At 41.9% G+C, this 25,567-nt stretch overlaps 1 protein-coding gene across 3 annotated transcripts in view; it reads right to left on the bottom strand.

Moving 5' to 3' along the window:
• The window catches only part of STAMBPL1 (STAM binding protein like 1), a 58,186-nt gene extending 33,530 nt beyond the window's left edge, over window positions 1-24,656 (bottom strand). The window contains exons 1-2 of one of the 3 annotated variants that reach the window (XM_063434093.1): window positions 24,144-24,656; window positions 21,722-21,762 (exon numbers count right to left, since the gene is read on the bottom strand). The gene's annotated coding sequence lies outside the window, so the exon portion shown is untranslated. Of the gene's footprint in view, window positions 1-21,721; window positions 21,763-23,949; window positions 24,017-24,143 lie in introns of those variants that run through there. The other 2 variants (XM_063434094.1, XM_063434096.1) reach the window with 2 other exon arrangements.
• Window positions 24,657-25,567: the final 911 nt, after the last annotated feature.

Below are 25,567 nucleotides of genomic sequence, written 5' to 3'. Positions count from 1 at the left end.
GCTTTGGCCATCTTTCGGCCTCGTCAGTGAGGCAAAGCCAATACCCTCTAGGCAGGGAGCACAGGGTCTCAGTCAGGTGCTCTCCAAGTTAAAAAGGTAGTCCAAAAGTAAAATGTAGTGCAACAAAATCAAAACCATGCCGACATTAGGGATATGGACTGTCGATGTGGGTGGGATCAATCAGATATGTAGTGTCTCTAGCGCAAAATGTAAATAAAGTGCAAATTGCTGACAAGTGCCAACACACTAAAGATTAAGTGTGCAAACATAATGCATTTACCTTAAGGAAAAAAAACACTGGGATAACACATATATAGGGAGAGGCAGGGGGGAGGAGGAGGGGGCGAAAGGGGGGTAGAAGGAAGGAAGAGGAAAAAAAACAATACAAAACATGACTACTGTAATATTCAACAAAAAAAAAGAAAAAAAAAAAGAAAAACAGACAGACAGACACTCACAAGTAAATTGCACACAATAAATTGTGCTTAAATTGATTTGTCCCAGAGGGGCCACTTGTCTCTTGGATAATCTGGGTGGTGTGTCCCTAAGATCTCCCGAAACACAGAACACTTTCTTTGATATATGTTTGGCACGTGGAATTGAGAGAGGCAAGTCTATTTGGCAGCACTTTATTCACAACACTATTTATACTACTGCACTTTATCAAGGATGTATTTTGTATATATGCAAATGGTATCGGCTCACTCTATAATGGCACAAGTGAGCAAAAACTATTTTGAAACTCTGATTTACCGAAGGTCAAGCTATGAAGTTTTTCTAAGCATCTGGCTGTTCCTAGAGTACTAATTTTATCGGTTTTGCCTTTATGCTAAAGCGGCACTGCCACAGTTAGGGGTCTCTGCGAATTCTGCAAAGTCCCCAGACGGTGACATTGCCGCTGGGGTCCGGGTTTTAGGGACAGGAAAAAGAAAGTTCTACTTACCTGAGCCATCTTATTCAGCTCCTGGCACAGCATTGAGATCTATCGAGGATCCTGCAAGACCGTGGGATCCTCCATCGACAGAGCAAATTCCATGCACGGATAACGGCTGGGGGATTGACACTCCTAGTGCGCTAGCTCTGTCCAGTGTCTTAAAGTGTCAGGCATAGGAAATCTACAGAGACCCTACTTTGTCGCAGTATATCTCTGGACTGGGTTGGAAATTTCAGTGAAAAGCCAAACACAGTTAAAATGAGAATTTGATAAAAGATTTGATCATTATAAAGTAATGTTTTTCAGTGGGGAGCGGGAGGGTGACCGTGCCACTGTAAGTAACATTTTCAAAAACTATTACAGATCAGTGTTGTAGGTGCAAAGAGACAAACGTGAAATGTAAACTCTGTTATCATTATCAACACTGTCAAACATGGATGTTTATTAGCTAAAAGTACTATGGAAGGGTTAGCACAAACACATCTTTGTATTCCTAACACAAACGTTTTCCTTTAAAGGATTTGCGGTTGAAACAAGCTTTCAGAACTTTCATCCAAGGATGTTCAATTGTATTTGTGTGAATGTATTTGAATGAAACACTCCACTAAATCTGGCAAGAGGGCAAAGTGTTCGCTACATTAAATCATTTGCAAAGACGGCTGGAGACTGACACTTCTAGATGGCGGTAGCTCCACCCAGTGTCTAGAAGTGTCAGGCGTAGGAAAAATACTGAGACAAAGTAGTCCCAGTAAATTTTTTGGCTTGGTTCCAACAAAGTCATTATAAATATTTCATAAAGATTTTATCTTTAAAAGTAGGAAAAAAGATTACTGAATGAATAAAAAATGAAAAAAAAATAATATATATTTCCTGGCCATATCCATGGCAGCACAACGATGGGTAGCTCCTCCCTATCCCTAATTAGACAGAAACTAATTAAAATAAATGTATAAGTACCTCCTTCTATCCCCTCCTCCCTCAGTCTTTTTTTTCCTGTCCTATCCCTATAGGACGTGTGTTTTTTTCCTTGGAACCATTATTTTTCTTTTATGGCTTACCTGGGGATTTGTTCCCCTGGCCTCTTGGGAGTTCAGCCTCTCTCCCTTGGGAAGTCTTCAGTTACACGGCCCTTCGCAAAGGTGACCCCCTGGAGAGTATCCCTTTAGTGACCAGGGGTCTGGTACTTGCTGTAACCAAAGGGGTAGCAAGCTGAGATGCCCGGTTCCCTAATGCTGCAGTGATCCTAGGGGTAGCAGTGGGCAGGTGAATATGGACCTGGACGTGTGCCTTGCTAGTCTGGACTTCTGCCTGTTTCCGACTTCCCTCTGCCTTTTCTGCCATCCTTCTGAAGGTATAAGTCCCTGTGGTTTCTTTAGTTTTTAACCTGGCGTTCGTTTATGGTTTGCGTATTGGTTTTGTGTCCGTTCGTGCTTTTAGCCATTCGTCTGAAATTTTAGCCGGTTGCCTGAAATTTTTACCATTCGCATGAATTCTGGCAAACGTTCGTTTGTTCACATGAATGGCTTGTTTGTCGGATTCTCACAGGTGCTCTGTTTGTGACGTCAGACGCCTATTTAACAGCCCCCTGGTTCACACACTCGTGGGAATCGTTCTGGCGAATGCTGCATTGCTTCCTCCTATTTCCTGCTTGAATTTGGTTCTGCAGATGGATATGGAAGTCTCAAATTCCTCTGATTCTGATTCTTCCCCACCTCACAAAAAGGTCACAACCCAAGTCTTATAGGTAAGCCATGTTTTTTCTGGTTTGTTTTATCTGGTATTTATCGGATACACTGTTCTGTCCCTATTTCCGCAGTTCTAAGGGGACTAGAGCTTCAGTGTCGTCCAAAGGGAAGTCGCCCAAAAGGACACAATGTGAATTCTTTGATAACAAAGCCCTGGAAGGGAAACGTCTCTGTTTTTCTTGCCTATCTGTGGCTGCAGGCCCATCTCAAAGGCAGTCCTCCATCCAATCTGACAATATGCAGTATATTTCACAAGCAGTCGCTCTGGGCATTCAGGAAGCTGGGAAGTCCCGCAAGCGACCAAGGTGTTTGGAACCTTTGGAGTGTTCTCCAGATGTCTCTGATGTGGAGTGTAGGACTATGGAATCCCTGAGAGATCTGGGTTCTTCTTCTTCTGAGGATGAGGTGCTTCCAGCTCCAGATTTCCTGGAACCTGCTGAAATTGACCATTTGATATCCAGGGTCCACACGACTCTCCGTTTGAAGGAATCTTCTAAGGATGAGCCTTCCACATCCAGTCGCCACTTCTCTGACCTCAGGAGGAAGAGGGCGACTTTTCTAGTCCATGAGACTATAAAAGACCTAATCAAGGAGGAATGGTCCATATTGGACAAAAAAGGAAATAATAGTCTGTAAAAGGTAAATTCTCCAGACTGTATCCTTTTGAGGACGCTGAAACATGGGATTCCACTCCAAAGGTAGATGCGGTCAAGGTTAGATTGGCCAAACGTACCACTTTACCTGTTGATGATGCGAGTTCATTCAAAGACCATATCTACAGAAAGATGGACCTTAGTCTTTCCAAAGCATATGTGGCTTCAGGTACTGGCCTGCACCCAGCGGTGGCCCCTATGTCAGTATCCAGGGCGCTTAAGGTTAGGATGGAGAATACTGGACAGCCTAAAAGATTTGAAATTGGCTGTTGACTTCTCATCTGAGGCTGCAGTGGATCTGGTGAGGTCCATAGCCAGAAATATGGCTCTCTCAGTTTCAGCCAGGAGAGCGCTATGGCTCAGATCATGGTCTGCTGATGCTTCCTCCAAAGGCAGCTTGTGCTCACTTCCTTTTCATGGCGACATGTTGTTATTTGACAAGAATCTGGATGATTGTATTAAACAAGCAGCCGAAGGTAAAAATACCTTTCTGCCTCAAGACAACAGGCCCAGAGGTTCCTTTCGTGCGAAAAGGGACTATTACCAGTTTCGTGATAGCAGATCCTACAGACCAGGTAAGGAATATGGGATAAATCAATCCTGGAGGAGCAGTCAACATGGTGCTAGAGGTGGCAAGTGCCGAGGTTCCGCACCCTCCAAGAACCCCAGGAATCTGTGACGGGCTCATCTCCCTGTCAGGCAAGGTTGGTGCTTGCTTGCTCCAATTCTGTGTGGCATGGGAGGGATCCGTAAGCGACATCTGGGTTCTGGACATCATCAGAAGGGGATATCTTCTAGAATTTTGCAAACACCCTCCTTCAAGTTCCTTCCAAGTCACAAAGTGACCGGGAGACAAAGTAAAAAGGCATGCTCTTCAGGTGTTTCACTTCTTCAAGACAGGGACATTCGCACATTACGAGAATTAAAGATGTTGCGGGTAAGTATTGTACGGATCCTACCGAAATAGCAAAGGTTTTTACGGATTACTACTCCAAATTATACAATCATTCCAGGGGAGGCGACAGTGACCAACAGCGCGAAACTGATAACACAAGGACTTTTCTATTCCATCTGTCTCTGCCGACATTGAGGGGCGAAGATGCTGCTGCCCTCGGGACACGAATTACGGCTGACGAGATTGACGCTGTGATATCGACATTGAAAGGCAATAAAGCTCCGGGCCCAGACGGCTTTGAGGGTAGCTATTATAAAGTCCTCCGCGAAGAGCTACACCACATTTGGAAACTTTGTTCAATGATCTCATGGAGGGGGGCAAGCCGGACAGAGATATGTCACTAGCCGATGTGGTTCTTTTGCCGAAACCGGGCAAAGACGATTCGGTTCCGGAAAACTTTCGTCCGATTTCGTTAATAAATCGTGACTAAAATTTTGGCAAAGATTCTAGCAAGCCGACTGAACCCTCTATTAGCGCGTTTAATACATCCAGACCAGGTGGGATTTATACCTGGCAGACAATTGTTCGAGAATACTAGACATAACATCAACCTCATATGGAGGCAGGCAGCTAAGGGGATCCCGACATTGATCTTGTCACTCGATGCGGAAAAGGCCTTTGATAGAGTTAAGTGGCCCTATCTATTCGAGGTTCTTAGACACTTTGGCCTCCCGGATACTTTTGTAACGCGATTAAGGCGATGTACACAGATGTCCAGGCACGGGTCCGGATTGCAGGATCAAAAACGATACCCTTTAGCTTGGGGAATGGAACCAGGCAGGGTTGTCCTTTGTCGCCTCTGCTTTTCGCCTGATCGTTGGAACCCCTTTTGCAAAAGGTGCGACACACCCCGGAGATTCAGGGGATCTCGATCAGGGGACAGCGATATGTTGAATCAGGATTTGCTGACGACGTATTGCTGACCCTGACGGACCCGATTAAGTTGATGGAAGCACTGGCAACTGTGTTAGAAGCTTATAGTGAGCTGGCCAGATATAGGGCGAACCTACCCAAATCGAGCGCGCTCCCCATATGTATGTGTGAATCAGATATAGCCCACGTAGGGACGACTCATAAAATATGTATTGCAAGAGACCATATAAAGTACCTGGGTGTTCGACTGACGGCGAATCCTACCCAACTTTACCAGCAAAATTACGTTCCCTTGATCCGCACTTTAATTTCAGATATGGAAAAATGGCAAGATAAGCCAATCTCTTGGATCGGTAGAAACACTCGGTAAAAATGAACGTTCTCCCCAGGATTTTGTTCCTGTTTCAGGCTCTCCCGGTTAGGCTGACTAAGTCTGACCTGGGCGCGCTCCAGCAGGCTATGGGAAAATTTATTTGGCAGAACAGGAAACAGTTTCACGCAACATTCTATACAGAGCAAAGCCGAGGGGAGGCCTAGATTTTTATTATCTGGCGGCCCAGCTAACACAAATAGCGTTTTGGCACTCTCCTCCGGAAGAGAGGAGGTGGGTAGACTTAGAGTCATCTCTCATGGGGCCTGACATCCCCCAGTTCTTCATGTGGATCCCTCGGGACCATAGACCGCCAACACACATTGATTGCCCAGCTATAGCAAACTCCTTGAACATTTGGGATGCCACGTCAATTAAGTATGGGTTGTCCCCACAACTGTCCCCGTTAGCTCCCTATTTGAGAAACACGGCTTTCCCCCCGGGATTGGATGCAAGAGATTTTAAGGGTATTGAAAGCACGGGTGTCCAACGTTTATGTCATCTATATGAAGGCGGCTCGCTTCTTCAATTTGAGGATTTAAAAACCAGGGCTAATCTACGCCCTTCTGATTTCTTTAGGTACCTTCAGCTAAGGGATTATGCCCAGACTCCGGCGGTTAAAACTAGCGCGTTGACACCACCTACTTTCTTCGAAAACATGTGCCTTAAAGAACAATTCCCAAAAGGTCTCATTACAGCTATCTATGCACATTTAAGTACGTCCACGTCAGAATGGGGGGAGCTCACTTACATATCCCAAAGGGAAGCTGATCTTGGTGAGGAACTAGAGGGGGTGGATTGGCAGGAGATCTGGGAGGCTGCGGCGACTTCATCTATCTGTGTCTCTGTGCAGGAACAAGCTTATAAGACCATGTTCAGGTGGTACGCCACCCCGGTGAAACTTTGTAGAATGCATAAAATGTCTACAGATTTGTGCTGGAGAGGATGTGGACACAAAGGAACCTATTTACACATGTGGTGGGAATGTCCAGAGGCTCAAAAATTCTGGAAACAGGTGGCGGAGTCACTGAGGGATATCTTCCGTAGAGAGGTAAAGCTGGACCCATGGGTGTTCCTTCTGGCCAGGCCTCTGGAGGACTGGTCCAGAGCTGAACAGAAGTTGGTACATAAGGTGAATTTGGCAGCTAGGAGGGCCCTAGCTCAAGTGTGGCTACAAAATGTAACCCCCCCACTTCATATTGTGATACAAAAGATTAAAAGACTCATTCCTTATGGATAAGCTAACGGCGAGGGTCAGGGGCACAAATGCGAAGTTTGACAAGGTCTGGGCACCATGGATCGATAGCGGAGTGGGCGATTAGGAGACAGGGGGGGGGGGGGGGATGGACTCATACCCCCATACCCCTGTCTCTGCCAATTTTCTGGAACCGACTAACTTACTCGATTTAATCTCCTTTAGTGGGACTTTAAGGCTCCCGCTGGGAGGCCTACAGGACACAGCCGGCCTCGTAGGTGCCATAATACTCGTTGCCATAAGCAATTATGCAAAACTTCGATCACGTACAATAAATATCATATTGGTGGGTACATCCCTGCAGCATCCCCTCCCATTTACCCTCCCTCCTCCCCCCCTGGTCCCGTCCTTTTACTCTTTTCCGTTTCTGCTTTCCTCTGTCACTCCTACTTTCTCTTCGTATCGTCTCTTTTCACTCTGACTGGCTTCTCATTCTTCTTTACTAATTTAACAGCAACATCCTCACCCTAATTGTAGTGAGTTGCGAGCGCCTAGAGATTCGTAAAACCATCCTAATAGGCGAACTCGTCTGCAGGGCTGGGGATGGGTGATGTAACCAAGTGGTACGTGAGTTATACAACTCCGTGCATTTACATTTTTTGTTAGAATAACTCTGTGCTACAGTCATTCATGTTTCTTAGTTTTACGTAAATCTTAAAATTGGGTGGGACGCCATAATTTTGTATGGACTTTCATGGCCAACGTGCAATCGTTATCTACGAGGCTGACAAAGGATTTTATAGGCTTCCTATATATGTTGGTGTATGATTCTGTCCATTTTGGCTTGCATATATTATCGTTTATGTTAAATATGGTGTTTGACCTTAATAAATAAAGAATAAAAAAAATAAAAAATAAAGTCTACTCCAGCCCATCAAGATTCCGTTGCCAGTTCACAATTCCCTGGTTTGGTGGCTAAACAGTGTCTCCTTAGCCAAGGGCTTCCCTCTGGGAGACGTTCTGTGGATAGTAATAACGACGGATGCCAGCCTTTGGGGTTGGGGAGCCCATTGTCAACGCGACTTCGCGCAGGAGGAAATGGAAGTTACCTGCGGGCAACTTGCCTTCAAATCTCCTGGGACTCTTTGCTGTACTCGAAGCCCTGAAATATTTCTCTCCGCTGATTCGTCACCGTTGGGTGAAGATTCGGTCAGACAATGCTGCGGTGGTAGCCTACATAAACCATCAGGGTGGCACCAGGAGCCGCAGGATGCTTGGGTTTATACATCAGTTAATGTCATGGTCTCAATGACACCTGGCAGGCCTCACAGCAATTCATCTCCCGGGGAAACAGAATCAGATCGCGGATTTTCTCAGCAGATCAAATGGACTTGTTTGCGACACGAAAGAACAGGAAGGTGGAATGTTTCTTCACGTAGGACATTGATCCTCTAGCCATGGCCAGGGACGCCCTTTCTAGCAACTGGCGATTTCGAGAGGGGTATGCATTTTTCCCTTTCCCCCTGATTTCTCTAAGGAGAATGAGGATAGTTCGCGTCTCCCTCATACCTCATAGCCCCGTTTTGGTCACGCAGACCTTGGTTTCCTCTCTTGCAGAGCCTTTGTGTAGAGCCACTTTGGAGTCTTGTGAGTGCCCCCGACCTTCTGTGTCAAGATCCTGTTCTCCACCCAGACCCGTCCTCCCTCAACCTGATGGCATGGAGGTTGAAAGGGAAAGGCTGTTGAATAAGGGCTTCTCTCATGCGGTGGTAGACACCCTGCTCAGGGCTAGGAAATGTTCCACTTCTAACGCATACTATAGAATCCTGGGCTTCCTCGAGGGATGTCTCATTCCAGTGTCCTTCCACAGGGAATTTCTTAGACTTTCTTCAGTCCGGCCTCGAGAAGGGTCTGAGCTACAACACCTTAAAGGTTCACGCATCTGCCTTGTCTGCTTTAACTAACCACAAATAGGCCTTTGAGTAGGACGTGGCCAGGTTTCTTAAAGCTGTACTAAAAATCAGACCTCCGATTAAGCCGTTCGCTCCACCTTGTGACTTGCCTCTGGTTCTCCAAGCTCTAAAGTCAGTGCCTTTCCATTTCCTCTCCATTAAAACTGCCTTACTGGTGTGTTTGGCCTCAAGCAGAAGGGTCTCGGAACTTCATGCTCTGTCAATCAAGGAGCCTTTCACAGTCTTCCATAAGGACATGGTCGTCCTTTGTCACCACCGCCTTTCATATTAACGAGGAAATTGTTCTCCCAGCTTCATCTCTTTGTCCTTTAGAACAGATGTAGAAAGGGCAGTCAGGCTCCTAAATCTACCATTAGCAGATGGACTGTTTCAGCCATTATTATTATTATTATTATTATTGCCATTTATATAGCGCCAACAGATTCCGTAGCGCTTTACAATATTTTGAGAGGGGGGGGATGTAACAATAAATAAGACAATTACAAGAAAACTGACAGGAATAATAGGTTGAAGAGGACCCTGCTCAAATGAGCTTACAGTCTATAGGAGGTCATCCAAGCTTATCAGGCCTCGAAAGCTCCAGTCCCGCATGGACTCAAAGCTCATTCCACAAGATCCCTTTCCTCCTCTGCCAAGGTCTCTCCTGAACCGATTTGTAGAGATGCCACTTGGTCCTCTGCCAATACTTACATCAGACATTACCAAGTGGATGTCAGAGCCGGTCATTCGGACCAATTTGCTAAAAGTGTCCTTTCTGTATGAAACCCTTGATTCCTGAAGTTTTGGTGTTTGCCACTTGGTTTGTGGTACCAATACACTTTGCATATGATATTTTGGAGTCTGTGGTTTCTTTATTTCTTCTTCCCCCCTTGGTTATTGCTTGGGTATTACCATCGTTGTGCTGCCATGGATATGGCCAGGAAAAGGGAAAATACTTACCGTAATTTTCTTTTCCTGGTCATATGCCATGGTAGCACAACGATGGGTAGCTCCTCCCTATATTATGTGTTTAGAATTAAAGTGCATTGGTCATTGACACACTGAAAAGTTCACATTTCAGTGGGAAATGCTTTGCACGTATAATTGGCCACAAATAAAATAAATAAATAAAGGGTTTTCAAAATAATACATATTTAAAAATCAATTACTTACAAGAGCACTTTCTTCATATCCAAGATGCAGTATAAAGTGATGGTGCAGGTTTACTCGAGCTATCAAGAGATAGCATTCAATAATCCCTTCTGAACAGATACAGACTAAGTAGGGGTTGTGGGATGCCTTCACGTCATCTGGGTTAGCAGGTATTTTAATCTTTAAAGGCTACCTGTCACCAGGCACATACAGATTAGGAGAGAAGAAAAAAAAAATCCTTATTTTTTTTCCCCAATTTAATTGTCCGGTCTCTCACTTGCCCATAATCATGGTGCATGACCTGTGGTTGCTATGGTAGCATCCTAGCCGCCGCTGGCTAGGAAGTATAGGATCAGAGTGACCAACATCACATTGTTTGGACCCGTGCATGTTGTCAATGAAGCGAGAGTGTTGGCATCACAAAGGAGGTCACTCCTGCTTGGTGAAGCAGGCCCAGCTGAAGTTTGTTTAGAAGAAAACTAGGGGAGGGGGAGAGGGAGACCAAGAACTCTTATTTCCTGCGGACGTACTAGCTCCTTAACGACTGTTTGTCAGACGTACCTAGTACCGACAAACGTCCGTTAAGGGGTTAAAAATGTAAAAACCACAACTCTCAATCCTAGAGTGCATTGAAATTGGCTCCTTTTCAATCACGGTTATAAGTTCTGCCCTTCGCAACTTCTGGCTGCCTAAGTAATCAATCCTTTGAAAATATTACTAGTGATTAGATGAGAGATTATTGAACATGCGTAAAGTGGTTACTCCAATCACCATGACCACTTCCAAACTTGAAAGGCTGCACATACAGAGAAATCAGCCATTGTGTGCCAAGGATTAGTTACTGTTTTTTTACTTCCGAAATTCAATTTTGTGCATAAAACGTGCCTATCGCCAGTGAGCACTGCACACTGACAATAGACGTATTAAGCTTCCCCCTTGCAGGCAGAGACAGCAAGGGGAAGCTGCCTCCCTCCCAGAGTTGACCCCTGCTGCTTCCCTATCCCCTCAATATTTATTTTTTTTCTAAGAAATTACATTTTTAATTAAGTAATCGTTCAATTCAATTCAATATTGGCGATGGACCCACAAATAATCTTACAAATGTGCACATATAAAGTATAAAATCAACATCCTATAAAAATCACATGCCAATTGCATGAAAAATGTATAGAACAGATTTGACAAGAAAACTAAATGCATTAAAAAAAAAAAAATAGATTCATTTTGTAGATGACTGGTATGTGGGTGGATAAAGTAAAAATAGCTTTCTATGGTAATTTCAAGTGGATACCGTGTTCAAATAGAAAGTGGTATTGTTTAGTGAACAAACACAGGCAGATGATTCCCAGCTTTCACCTGTTCTAGAATAGTAAAATAAAAGGATTATTAGTGTTAACATTTATTGTCTGCAGAGAGATACAGAATTCAGCCTTGTGTAAACAGCACAGCTTTTTGCTGAAACTGCTTAGTAAATTATCTATATGACCTGGACTGTTATTTCTGCCACAAGTTAAAGGGACACTCCAGGAATCAAAAAACATCATCTAAATGAGGTTGTTATAGTGCCAGGATGTCCCTGGAGGCACTCAACTCAAGGGGTTAAACCACAAAACGGTCTAACCCCTAAGTTGCCTCCAGCGGCGATGTCCACTCCTCACAGGCAACTTCCAGGCTTTTTAATTTTTAGATTCAGGAAGCGCACCACCAGGCAGGGGCGCCGCTGATAGGCTGAGAGCGTCAGCTGACCACTCTCAGCCAATCAATCAGTGACTCCCCAATCACAAAATTGACTTGCAAAGAAATCTAACTTTTGCAAGCTAGTTTTGTGAATGAGGAGTCACTGACTGATTAAGAGCATCAGTTGACCGCTCTCAGACAATCGCCGGCACCCCTGCTTGGTGGCAATCAGAACTTCCCAAATTTGAAAATGTAACCCCCTGGGAGGAATGTTCGCCTATGGTTTAAACCCTTGAGGTAAGATGACGTTTTAATTCCATTAATTTCCCTTTAAGTCTGGGAAGCCTCAAATTAAACCAGGATGTAAGGATAAAAAAAAAAAGTTTTTAAAAAAAAGTAATTAAATTAAAACAAACACAACCAGAGGTATTTTAAAGTACATACATAGTATAGTAAAAGTCTAAAAAAGTTAACATACACCCCACCTATTTCAGGCGTGTGATCAATTGTCTCCAAAGTATATACACAATTCATCGAAAATAGATATAACATAGAATAACACTCACATGATTAACCCCTTAAGGACCGGACTTTTTTTGCGATGTTGTACATTTGCGACCAGGCATCTTTTTGACACTTTTGTGGTGGTTGTGTTTAGCTGTAATTTTCCGCTCTCTCATTTACTGTTCCCATACAAATTATATATTGTTTTTTTCAGGACAAAAGGGGCTTTCTTTACATACCATTATTTATATAATCTCATGTAATTTAATTTTTAAAAAATGAAAAAATATGATGAAAAATTGAAAAAAATACATGTTTTTTGACTTTTATGTAAAAAATCTTTTACTCATCTACAAAAGCGAATGAAAAAAACTGCTAAATAGATTCCAAATTTTGTCCTGAGTTTAAAAATACCCAGTGTTTACATGCTTTTTGCAATTTTTTTGGAATTTCAATATATATGCATATTTATATATTTGAAGTCTACGTGTATATTTATATAATTATTTATGTAATTTTGTATATGGACATATGAATAGTTCGTATTCTTTTTATTTATTTATATATACATAGATATATATATATACAATTTCATTCTAAGTGTATTTTGATATAAATATATATATATTAATATCAAAATACAGTTAGAATAAAATTTCGTATAGATATAATTTTTTTAAAATTTTTATTATTATTTTTAATTTTTTTAGTTTAATTTAAATTACTTATTATTTGTAGTTTATAATAATATATATATATACACAATATATATAATTATATATATACACGTGTGTAATTTAATTATAAGTGTATTTTTATATTAATATATGTACATATTAATATAAAAATACACTTAGTATGACATTATATATATGATATTTAGACGTATATTATATATATAATATACGTCTATATATCATATTATATATATATATATATATATATATATATATATATATATATAATTATTATTTTTATTTATTAACTTTAAACTTTATTTTTTTTATGATTTTACACTAAGCAGGGAGACTGCCTGTCAGCACAGACAGTCCCCCTGCAGGCAGAGACTAGGACACCTATTGTGACCATGTGGTCGCCCTGTTGGGCGATCACATGGCCACAGGGGTCCTAAACCGCCATGGGGAGACTGTCTGGGCTGCAGGCAGTCTCCCCACACCGGGAGCACCGCCGATCGCCGCCGGGGGAACGAAGGCGATCGGGTAAGTACATTGGACCGTTAGGACGGTTCAGGACCGTCCTCGGTCGGCAATGCAAAAATGCCGATGACGGTCCTGAACCGTCCTCGGTCCTTAAGGGGTTAAGAGCCGTACCAGTCTCTATTTTACTAAGAAAAAAAAAAGTATACCAAAAAATAAAAAATATTTTTTAACTTAAAGGACCACTCTAGGCACCCAGACCACTTCAGCTTAATGAAGTGGTTTGGGTGCCAGGTCCCTCTAGGATTAACGCTTTTTTTTTTTGCTTTTTTTTTTATATAATTTATAATAGGGTTAATCCAGCCCCCAAATCCTCTAGTGGCTGTCTCACTGACAGCCGCTAGAGGCGCTTGCGTGATTCTCACTGTGAAAATCACAGTGAGAGCACGCAAGCGTCCATAGGAAAGCATTGTAAATGCTTTCCTATGCGACAGGCTGAATGCGCGCGCAGCTCTTGCCGCGCATGCGCATTCAGCCGAAAGGGAGGATCGGAGGCGGAGAGGAGGAGGAGAGCTCCCTGCCCGGCGCTGGAATAAAGATAAGTTTTAACCCCTTCCTCTCCATCCAGCCCGGCGTGAGGGGGGTCCCTGAGGGTGGGGACACCCTCAGGGCACTATAATGCCAGGAAAACTAGTATGTTTTCCTGGCACTATAGTGGTCCTTTAATGTTTTGTGTATTTTTTTTGTAAGGGTTCTCATTTTTATAAACCAAGACGGTTTTAGTTTCTAGTTCACTGGCAAAAACAAAAAGCCAGCATTAAAATCCAGGGGGTCATTTTACCCCCATAGTTTCTCTTTACACCTGATCCACTTTAATCAAGCAGTTACTCTTCCTGCCAGATTTGATATGGCTACAGAACTGGCACATGTTAGTAGGAGGTTTGCTATAGGATTGGCTTGATGTCAAGGTGATCACTAGCTAAACTTGAAAACACAATAGAACCCCACCACCGACTCCACTCCCAATACACCCCACCTCCACTCCTAATAAACCAAACATGTTTTGTGGATGACATGGTCTATTAAAACCCCCAAGAAGCTTAAATCCTGATTATTTTCACCCATTCAACATGCATGTTAAAATTATAATTCTCTGTAGGAAAGCATTGGATTGGCTGAGATCATCAATCTCGATCACCCAAGCCAAAGAGGTTGAGTGGACCGCTGCAGACTGGCACTGCCAGGGAGAACAAGTAAAACACATCTATTTAACACTTGCAGTGGGGGCCTAGTCATTTAAAACAGTGACTAGGGCACTACAGAGTTCGAAAATACTTTTTTTTTTTTTAAAGGAGTCAGATACACCAGCATAGTGTAGGGAAGAGATATGAGCTAACTTGCAAGTCAAATCAAATCCTAACAAATAACAAAATGTCAGAAAGAGAACAGATGTCAGTATTACAGTTCCTTAGAGTGCATATGTCTCTAAAGAATAAGAAAATTATTATATAGCACTAGCCATGGTAAGAGCTCTAGAAATAAATTATACTGGTAAAATAGCTGGAACAAGCCGGATCAAAATACATAGAACATGCTTATGGCTACTAGAACCACAAAAGGATGGTAAACCTTGGTTTTAAATAGCTACCAATCTGTGTAATTTCAACTGCAGCAAAGACTAACATCAGTAACACTGCAAGCATGCCATGAAGCCATTTATACCAACTAGATGCCCCTTAACCCCAGTAGGTTCTCAACAGAACCCAAAAATTGTACATCCATCTGTTCAAGTTTAACAATTAAAGGGACACAAAAAGTACACAGACCACTTCATTCATTGAAGTGGTTTTGGCGCAGTGTACGTCCCCGTCTCCTCAGCCCTACAATGGAAAACATTGCAATTTCAGATAAAGATTAGGATCTTCGTCACTAATTAGCAATTTTCAGTCCTTACAAACAAGCAAGAGGTGATAGGATACACTGACCTTACCTGGTATGCTCTTGGAAACCTGCAGGGTCCTTCACTAAAAGGAGTATGAAATTTAAGGCAAAAATAGCCAAAACAAACACATTTTTTTCCTGTTTTCTCTGCAAACATGGCTTGGACTTCGTGTTTACTGCACATCTTAAAAGAATGAAAAAATTGTGACAAAATAAGACTCCTTGACCTCTTTCGGTCCAAGTGACATTGTTTTGCTCTAAGCACATGTGAAGGCTGTATTTTTATTTTTTTTCTTATCTCTTCGGTACATATACACATACACACAGTTAACAAAAACAGCTTGTTATGTAAATTACAATAACCTGACTCTACAGCATATTCACAAGTGAATTGAAAACTGAACTGGAAAAGGAAGGTTAAAGTAGGCAAATTGTGGCTATAGCAGATAAAGATTTTCCAACTCATTTTGGCCTAGATTTTGCAAATCAGTTTTTAGTTCAAATTTAGTGACTAAATCCTTATGTGTCGCACTGCAGTTCATAACACTTATACTTTGTATTCAAAGAGTGGTACATGTATTGATACCGGAGAAACTGACGGAAGCCAAGCACAGAGAGATGGACACAGGTTTCTTCAGGAAGGAAGAGGTTCTTTATTCGATTCACCGACCGGGACTCAGAGGGACTAATGTCACCAAAATACAACAAGATCTGAGCCCCGAACAATAGTGTAGGTCTCTTATATAGGCATGTAACTCCTCCCATAATAAGCTCCACCCACACATACTCTTACCCAATCAATCGAACAAGAACTAACTTCCGGTTTGACCGCATGGCTTGCCCAGCACAATGGAGTAGGGGAATACTATATCCTGTATCCTTGCACATGCTCCGTACACTACTGATTGTATCTTTGCCACGTGCAACCAACCGACCGATACACCAGTATATGCAAGTACACATACCACGTGGTAATCTCGGCCTACTAAATTTATTTTTACCGAGATTCCACCACAGTATGTCTGCCTAAAAATATATCACTAGGTTATCATGCCTCCAAACCGTCCCGATTTTCAGGTCCTGTCCTGCCATCCAAGACTTAAATGCCTGGTGTCCCTCTTTTGGGGACACTTGTGAACTGTCCACAACATGCAAAGTGCAAGCACAACATTAGATGCACTTACACTACAGGCACTAGGACAGTACTCTCTGCATGGCCCGCCCACAGTGGGCTGGCTGCAGGATTGATGGTCAGCCTGGGGTGCATTCACTCAGTGGCATAGAGGTTACCAGGTATGGCTTATTTCATATAAAGTGTGAAAAGGCTGAGGATTCTTTACCGGTTACCATAAAGAGTAAATGCAACATACCAGGATTTTCTATTTTATGTTTGCTTATGCCACATAAAAAAACAAAAACACTCACAATAGATTTATATTGTAAAAATAAAATAAAACGTAGAAATTCACACTTTGTATTGAGTGCCTCGCCTCCTTCTTAGCTCCCTGTCAATCATTGTTATAAGTGCTGTCCTTTGAACTCGGTAGTCGGAATGTAGGGAGGAAGACATATGAAACAATGTTTCCATTTCTCCTTTTCCTTTGCAGTGTGTGCCTTGAATGATTAGAATGATCATTGAATCAATGCATTCCTACGGGGAAAGTTCAGCGACTCCATGCAGAGTATGGAGACGCTGAACGTTAGAGCTGCACACTGTAACACTGCCTCAGGAAGCACCTCTAGTAGCCATCTGAGGAGTGTTCCTAGGCTGTAATGTAGACACGGCTTAAAGGGACACTCCAAGCACCCAGACCACTTCTGCTCATTGGAGTGGTCTGGGTGCCAACTCCCACTACTCCTAACCCTGCAAGTATAATTATTGCAGTTTTTTATAAACTGCAATAATTACCTTGCAGGGTTAACTCCACCTCTAGTGGCTATCTACTAGACAGCCACTAGAGGGAACTTCCTTACAGATTATCTGTGCTAGAGCGTCGCTGGACGTCCTCACGCTGTGTGAGGACCTCCAGCGTCGCTCAAATCCCCACAGAAAAAGCATTGAAATTAGTTTTCAATGCTTTCCTATGGGGAGCGCTAATGCGCATTAGGTCTCCTCGGCTGGTGGGCGGGATCAGTCTCGCCCACCGGCCGACGGAAGCACAGGGAGGAGCGTTGCGGAGGAGGAGACAGCGGCGAGGGACATCGCCGCTGCCTCAGGTAAGTCACTGAAGGGATTTTCACCCCTTCAGTAACTGGGGATTGGTGGGTGGGAGGGAGAGGGACCCTCCAGTGCCAGGAAAACGTATCGTTTTCCTGGCACTGGAGTTTCCCCTTTAATCTCTCAAAATGCAGTGTTTACATCAAAAAGGCTGCAGGGACATACTATAGACACTAGAACAACTAAAATAAATTGTAGTTGTTCTTGTGACTATAGTGTCCCTTTAATTGCTAAAAATTGATATGACCTATTCAAGTCATAGGAGATTGTACGGGTCTTATTTAATGGATTTAGTAGTGTAACCTTTACAGAAGGGACCGTTCCATTTTATAGCAGCACAGTCACTAATGAAATCAGTTTCAAACAATAACATCAAAAGATTATTATTTTCAGAAGCTACATTGTGTGTGATGTCAGCTGTCAAAAGCAGGGAGTTTACTTGTATCTACAAGATGAAAAGGTTCTTTGAATTGTCCGATGGTGCAGTGTGCCGACAGTACCCAAAGAAAAGTTAAATCTGCTGAAAACCTTTCTATATTGGTTTACATTTAAATTCCTCCTCTGTGCACCATTCTGCATCTGACAGTCATTCAGAATTAAAAACACACGTGCGTTTAATGGTTTCATATAGTTTTAAAGAAGTAAATCCACGTGATCACAGATTTTATTCCAGAACAGAAACAGTCCACATCAGGGTTTTATGCAGTTGGCTTCCCCTTATTAAAATAGAAAATCCTAGGAGGTCCAACTTGCACACATTCGAACAGTAAAGAATGGACAATTCTAGCAAATGGTGTGTCAAAATTACCAAAAGTATTATCAGCAAGTTATTTATAGATTCAGCATAACATTGATTCATTTCTGCAACACAATGCAATATTGTAAAAGCACAATTAAGTGTGTATGTGTGTGTCTGGACTAGTTATTGCACAATTAATGACTAGACTAGTGTAAAAAATAAAATAAAAAAATAAAATGCCACATGAAGATTTAAAGGGGACACTAGGTACCCAGATCACTTCACTTTAAGTGTTCTGGGTGCACCATCCCAGGTCCCTTAATCCTGCAAAGTTATTTATTGCAGTTTTTAATAAACTGTAATAAATTACCTTTCTGGATTAACTCCGCCTCTAGTGGTGGTCTACCAGGCAGCCACTAGAGGGACTTCTGGGTCGTTAGGTGACTTTTGGCCTCCTGATGCTGGACGTCCTCACACTATGCAAGAAGATATCCAGCGTCATGTAAAACCCAATAGGAAAGCATTATACATGGTTTCCTAAGGAGTAAATACTAATGCGAGCGTGGTTATTGCCGCACATGCACATTAGGTCAGCAGTAAGAGGAGCCCGAATCAGCACCAACGGACATTGGCCTGGACTCAGGTAATTGACAGAAGGGGGTTTAACCCTTTCTGCACCATGGAGTGGGGGTAGGGAGATGGGGCACTATAGGGAACTGTAGTGCCAGGAAAATGCACTACAGTTTCCCTTTAAATGAGCTATCGCTTATTTATGTTCATTTATGTTCCGAATAATCAGCCAGCGTGCCAACTGCATGAATCCGTTATAAATCCGTTATAAAATAAAATGATTAACAAAAAAAATCACGTCACATTATGTAGAATTAGTGAGCAGGCCTAGAATTCCATGATAAACCTCCCTTCACCGTATAAAAAAAAAAGGAGTTATTTCATCCGGTTGCAGGAAAAAAAGTGAATACATTGAAAATATTCTCATATGGTGCAATCCAGAATTATACTTGGAAGGTAAAGATTTTGACTATTTTTTTACATAGATAAACACAGAAAACCCATCAAAGAGGAGTTCATATTGAATAGCTCCACATTGCGGAGATTTAGATTTCTTTCTAAGAGTCTCACCACAGCCTCTGGGAAGTAGTGAGAGAATGGGATAGGAGACAAAGTGTAAAAAGGTGCCAAAAGGATATAGATATACACACATAAATAGGAATAGGTGAATCCAGCAACTATATTAAAAGACACGGAGGCCTAAGAATAAATAAATCCACAGAGGCCTAAGAATAAATAAATCCATCGGCTATATTAAAGGACCACTCTAGTGCCAGGAAAGCATACTCGTTTTCCTGGCACTAGAGTGCCCTGAGGGTGCCCCCACCCTCAGGGACCCCCTCCCGCCCGGCTCTGGAAAGGGGAAAAGGGGTAAAACTTACCTTTTTCCAGCGCTGGGCGGAGAGCTCTCCTCCTCCTCTCCGCCTCCGTTCCTCCCCGTCGGCTGAATGCGCACGCGCGGCAAGAGCTGCGCGCGCATTCAGCCGGTCACATAGGAAAGCATTCATAATGCTTTCCTATGGACGCTTGCGTGCTCTCACTGTGATTTTCACAGTGAGAATCACGCAAGCGCCTCTAGCGGCTGTCAATGAGACAGCCACTAGAGGAAAAAGGGGAAGGCTTAACTAATTGATAAACATAGCAGTTTCTCTGAAACTGCCATGTTTATAAAAAAATTAGTTAACCCTAGCTGGACCTGGCACCCATACCACTTCATTAAGCTGAAGTGGTCTGGGTGCCTAGAGTGGTCCTTTAAAAGACACAGAGGCCTAGGAATAAGTAAATCCAGCGGCTATATTAAAAGACACAGAGGCCTAGGAATAAGTAAATCTAGCGGCTATATTAAAAGACAACCGTTGCGGTTGTCATGCCCTGATGGCGGCCCTGCCGGCTCTGCTTGGGGCCCCGGGCCAGCTCGGGGCCCCAAGCAGTTGCTTGGTTTGCCTGTCCGGTAGCGACGGGCCTGCCTAGGAATAAGTTTGACTGAAATTAAAATTAGCAGGAAAAGCTTACAGTTCAAATGAAAGGGGTTATATCAATATATATGCTCTCTATGTGCCTGCCCAGCCTGCTACCACTTGGTCACAGCAGGAAATAGGGTGATGGCGTAACCTTTCTACGCCTCAGGTCACAGCAAGTAACTCCATATGCTCTGCATGTTTCCCAGGGGGAAAATGGACATGAAATATGGAGGGGAATGGATGCTGAAACCCACGCTACGCCGCTGTGAAGAGGTGGTCCGGGAGGGGCAAGGAAGTGTCTCTGAATGTAATTTTCTAAATGTGGTCACCGTAACGCAGGACCGTGTACTGAAGACTTCCCAAGGAAGAGAGGCTGAACTCCCTTGAGGCGGAAGGTAACAACCCTCAGGTAAGCCAAAAAGAAAAATTCTCTAGTCCTAAAATGACTGGGATAGGACAGGAACAAAAATACAGAGTGGGAGGGATAGGAGGGGTTACTTATACCTTCTGTTTTAAACGGGTCTAGCGCTCTCACTTATTCACTAAACAGCAGTTTTTTTAAGTTTTACAGAATGTAAAAGTTTTTATTTAAAAACCACCTCACCTAGGCAAAAAAATAATAGGGGTTTAGTTACATTATATTATCATACATTGCATATGCCTGCCACAATTTCAATGAACCCCATTCTTGGCAGGTCCTAGCATCATAATGCCTGGAGAGATATATATTCCCTCCCCCCACAGGAATGTGTAAGAGTACATTATTTCTAGTGTAACAAGCTTGTTCCACTTTCAGATGCGATAATATCTTCCTACTGATTAAACGAGGTCACTGTTTGTTGACGGTAACAACAGAACACACCTCCCCCAACCATATACTATTTCAAATATTGCAAATGATCTATAAAAAAAAAAAAAAAAAAAGTTTTACATTATACACCCTGAGTCAACACCTAGCTCCCTGCATGATCAAATCAAGGGCCAGGCCGGCCTACTCATATTGCACATACATCCATGTATGCACCCAATAAAGAACTGTAAATTCATGTATTATTTGCATGCATTGAGTGACAATAAATGAATAAAAATATACATTCGCTGGCAACATTATAGGGGTGCAAACCACATGGCTGATGCTACCTTAAGCTTGAGTGCCCCAGCCCGCTGGTCAGAGTGCTGTATCCCTTCTAGGGACAGAGAGGGTGATCAAAGACCTTCGGATCCGCACTTTTGATGGCTGCAGATCCTCCATGTTCCTAGAGGCATACCCAGGTTACATGGCAAGCTGGGGTGAACAACATTTTGGCCCCTCCCCCCAAAACAATTGTAAAAAAAATGTTTTTGTGTATCGCTCTATAAACCCTCAAACCCCTTTTGTTAGGAAAATTGCACGCTTACATTCACAAGCATATAAAACACACACATTCTTATACAAAGACAAAACACACATTTATATACATACAATGACACATAGACTGATACACAAAAATTTTAACTCACACCTTTAATTTGATTTCCTTTTGGGAAAGTGGGGGGTTCACAGTCTCCCTCCCCTTACTATAACAGGGAGATCTGGAGTGGAGCCTTATCCATGGGGTACTGGTGTTTGCTGCTGGAAGAGCTTACCTTGTTGAGAATCAAAGCAGTGACTCAGTACTGTTTTTACTCTAATCTAATGGGCACCTTTTTTGAAAATAAAGTTTCCAAAATTTTAATGTGTATTAGATGAAGGGCAAAATTAGAAAATTTACGGCAAATTGCATTTCAGCTAATTTCTTTCCTGAAAAAGGGATTAAGAATGAATAGGACTTGACATAGAACACTAAAATTGAGATACCATCAAGGTTACTATGGTATATGGCAATAAAAATTTTCATTGTAGCACAATGTTGTATAGTAGTATCTTCTTGTATAAATGCGCATGACATTCCCCAGTAAAAACATTTTTCAGCTTCCAGGTTTCAAAAAAAATAAATAAAATTGAGGTGCGCATTCGATTCGAGTAAATACGGGATATTGTATCCAGTAGCATAAGTTGGACAGCATATGCAACACAAAGACAAAATACAGTAATGAAAAACAGCAGTAGCAAACTGGTACAGCTCTCCAACACCACAAGATAACTGCTTCATAACAAAATTACATCCTCAAGAAAGAAAAAAAAGAATAAACAAACACTTTGAAGAAGAATTGAAGAAGCATCTATGTAAACCACTCTCATTTCACTTTATAATTGTGTGTCATGGGTCTCGCAAACCTAAAATTTATGGTAGAAATGGCAATTGGAAAACAGTTTCTATCCAATGGCAACACGTAAAGACACACAACATGGTACAAGCAGTACAACATCTGGACCAGAGATAAACGCATATTAAAAAAAAATAAAAAAATAAAAAATGATTAGGAGAGTTGTCGTTTCCTAAATATGAATGTGTTTGGAGAAAATTTAAATAAATCCTCAACCTGCAATGTCTCCTGTCAACTGTTTAGCATAAATCAATCACTTTGATGATTGCCATTCATGAGAATATACTGACATGAAAGAAATTAGTCAATTTAAATCAAATTTGTTTAGCAAACATGTGTACCAGGTTCAAGAGGGGATGAAGTCAAATCCCTTCCATGTTTTCCTTGATCGCCATAAACTAATGTCACAGAGCCTTCATGGGGGATCATCGTAAAGCAGAATAGAGAGGTCTACCTCCTTCAACCTAAAATAACTATCATTATCTTCTAAACAATAGGCCCGCTACCCTCAAGTCTGAACTTGAAGGAGAGCATTTCACAAGAGATTGAGGAAGTTGTTAAGACAAAAACGATAACCTAGTAATAACCCTTAAGACACTAATTTACTATTCTTTATTTTCCTTATTAACCCCCCACACCCTTACTATGCTTAAAGTCACAAGGAAGCGAAAGCCATCAACGAAGATCATTAACACTAGTAGCCATTACTGGAAAGATCATAGCAGGCATATCCCATACGGGGTTACTTATTAATTTGTGCACGCTTATTTTAAAAATTAATTGTCCTCATTCTCTCATCCAAGTAAACACTATTTGAAGCATTTAATTCATAGACTGATTGTCATCCGAGCAAACTCAGCCAATGATGAGACAAGCATCTCCACCTCTAAGCGGAGATTTTTGGACAGGTTATTCTGGCACATCACTGTGATACTTCTGGCACCATAACCACTACAGCAAAAATAAATGAATAAGTTTCCAGTTTGCGCATACATTTCTTTAGTGGCAGTTCCTATTTAAATGGCTAAAGAGGATCTCATAAACCGGTTTTGGGGCACTTTTGATACAGCAGTGTTGCTGGAAATGTCATCTGAGGTGGAGCTATTCAATAATATGTTATGTGACTTCATGACCTGCCATGTATGCAACTGACAAACAGTCATTTGGAATGAATCCAAAAAAAGAGCGTTCTGTTTACATTAACTTAGAAACAAACCATGTTATAGTTTAAAACACATAGCTAGGAGTTTATCAATCCACACACAGACACCACCACCAGCAAATCACAAGGTTAAGAAAACAAACCCAAGTTATTTTTCTAACTGGGAGTTGAAATTTTTAGATCAAATTATAGAATGGAAAAATAGCAGATTTGAACTTCCTGATAATTTCTCAGTTCAATGAATAACCTTAATGGAAATTCAAGGTTATTTAGTGGGTGTTTTAGGTTTCAAACAGAGACACACACACACACACACACACACACACACACACACACACACTCTCTACATTACAACCAATGAGTCGGTGAGATGTTACATCAGCTACTATATAAGGCCATACAGCTCAAGTACCAAATAGATTATTGCAATGCATTGTTTACAAACCCTGGCACCCAGTGGGTTAATAATGCATGGCACAGAGTAGGCTGGGCTTCCTCTAAGAATTGCTGAGCCCGCTGTCCATACATTGCTGCGCGTCCTTCAATCCACATTAACGATACTACAATAATGCAGCGAATATGCAATTAAAGCAAAACTCCAAATCAAAGCGGTCTGATCGCCACAAAGTGAGCACTTACTGGGCAGCGCAGTATCTGGTGCAGGCTCGGCTCCCAGATCCTTTGGCTTCTCATCAGTGACTCTGATACGAACGGGGCTTTGCTGGAAACAACTGCAGCTCCTGCTTTTTGTTTACTGTTCGAGAAAGAAAAACCAGGACAAAAAAAAAAAAAAGCCCAATAGCAAATGACTGCAACAGCTGGGGGTTACCAACCCCTCCTCTTCCCTGGGTACTATTTTTAAATAATATACAATATTTATGTATTGGGTAGTTTACCTAAAATAGAAAGAACAACAAAAAATCTGTTGGGCTGAAGGATGATGGTGTGCAGGTTACTGGTCCTTTAAATACAAGAGGATTGCGTTGATAGAGAAAAAGACATATGTAGCAGCTGGAGAGTTCCACACACTATCCAGCAACATGAAGGTTCTATAGAATAGCAGATTGAGAGCTGGGTGTGTATAGAACACACAGGTCTAAGGATCAGACAACCTTGGGAGAATGATGTCTGCAATCCAAGGATGTGGATCCCTCCCCTCCAGGAAGCAGAACGCCTGAAACAGTCTATAAGCTGCCCATTAGTGACCTCACATGGCATTACTAATTAGCTGTGTGTGTGTGTGTGTGTGTTGTAATTCACTCTCACGGTTTCCTCTGCAATGATTTGAATTTTTTTTTTATTATAAACTAGCCAGCCTGCCCTCTATTAAAATCAATCCATATTGTCTTCCTGTGGGTGTAGGAAGTGGTAAGCGCCGATCAGGCGTCTCTCTCGTTTTAGAACTGTAGAGAAAAGGGTCATGTGCTGATCCCAGAGAGCCCTGGGGGGCTATTATTGGAGGTAATGCGAGTTGTCTGAAAAGATCATTCTGACGTTATAGGACCAATGCAGATCCTTATTCAATAAACAGTGAATTGTGGTAAATTGGAAAGGTAATTGCAGCATGTAGGATGAAATAGCAGAGCTCTGCTGTTTATTTACTAAATGGTGAATTAAGTACTGAAATGAGGCAAAAATAGCTGATCTGGAAGAATTTCTCAAACTGTTGTGGTCACTGTTTTGTATTTCACCATTTAAAGTCTTTTTTTTTTTTTCTCTTCTTCTTCAAGTCCATACTATGTGTCAAAGGTAAAATTCTGTTTTTGAAACATTACTTGCTGCTCAGTAAATAATGCCAATACTTTGCAGGGCTTGTCTTAGTTAACAGACCATCCTTGCAGGAGCTTCTGGCTTGAAGGGGCACTGTAGGCACCCAGACCACTTTAGCTAATTGAAGTGGTTTGGGTGCACTGTCCCGTTTGCATTTCGTGCAGCAATATTAAACATTGCAGTTCCATAGAAAAGTAAAGTGTTTTTTTTGGTTGTGTGTTTATATATATATATATATATATATATATATATATATATATATATATATATATATATATATAAATTTTTTTTAA

Source organism: Pelobates fuscus, chromosome 10, assembly GCF_036172605.1.
Source record: "Pelobates fuscus isolate aPelFus1 chromosome 10, aPelFus1.pri, whole genome shotgun sequence".
Classification (NCBI taxonomy): Eukaryota; Metazoa; Chordata; class Amphibia; order Anura; family Pelobatidae; genus Pelobates; species Pelobates fuscus.
The sequence above is the reverse complement of the archived record's forward strand: the minus strand, read 5'-3'. Positions and strand labels throughout refer to the sequence as shown.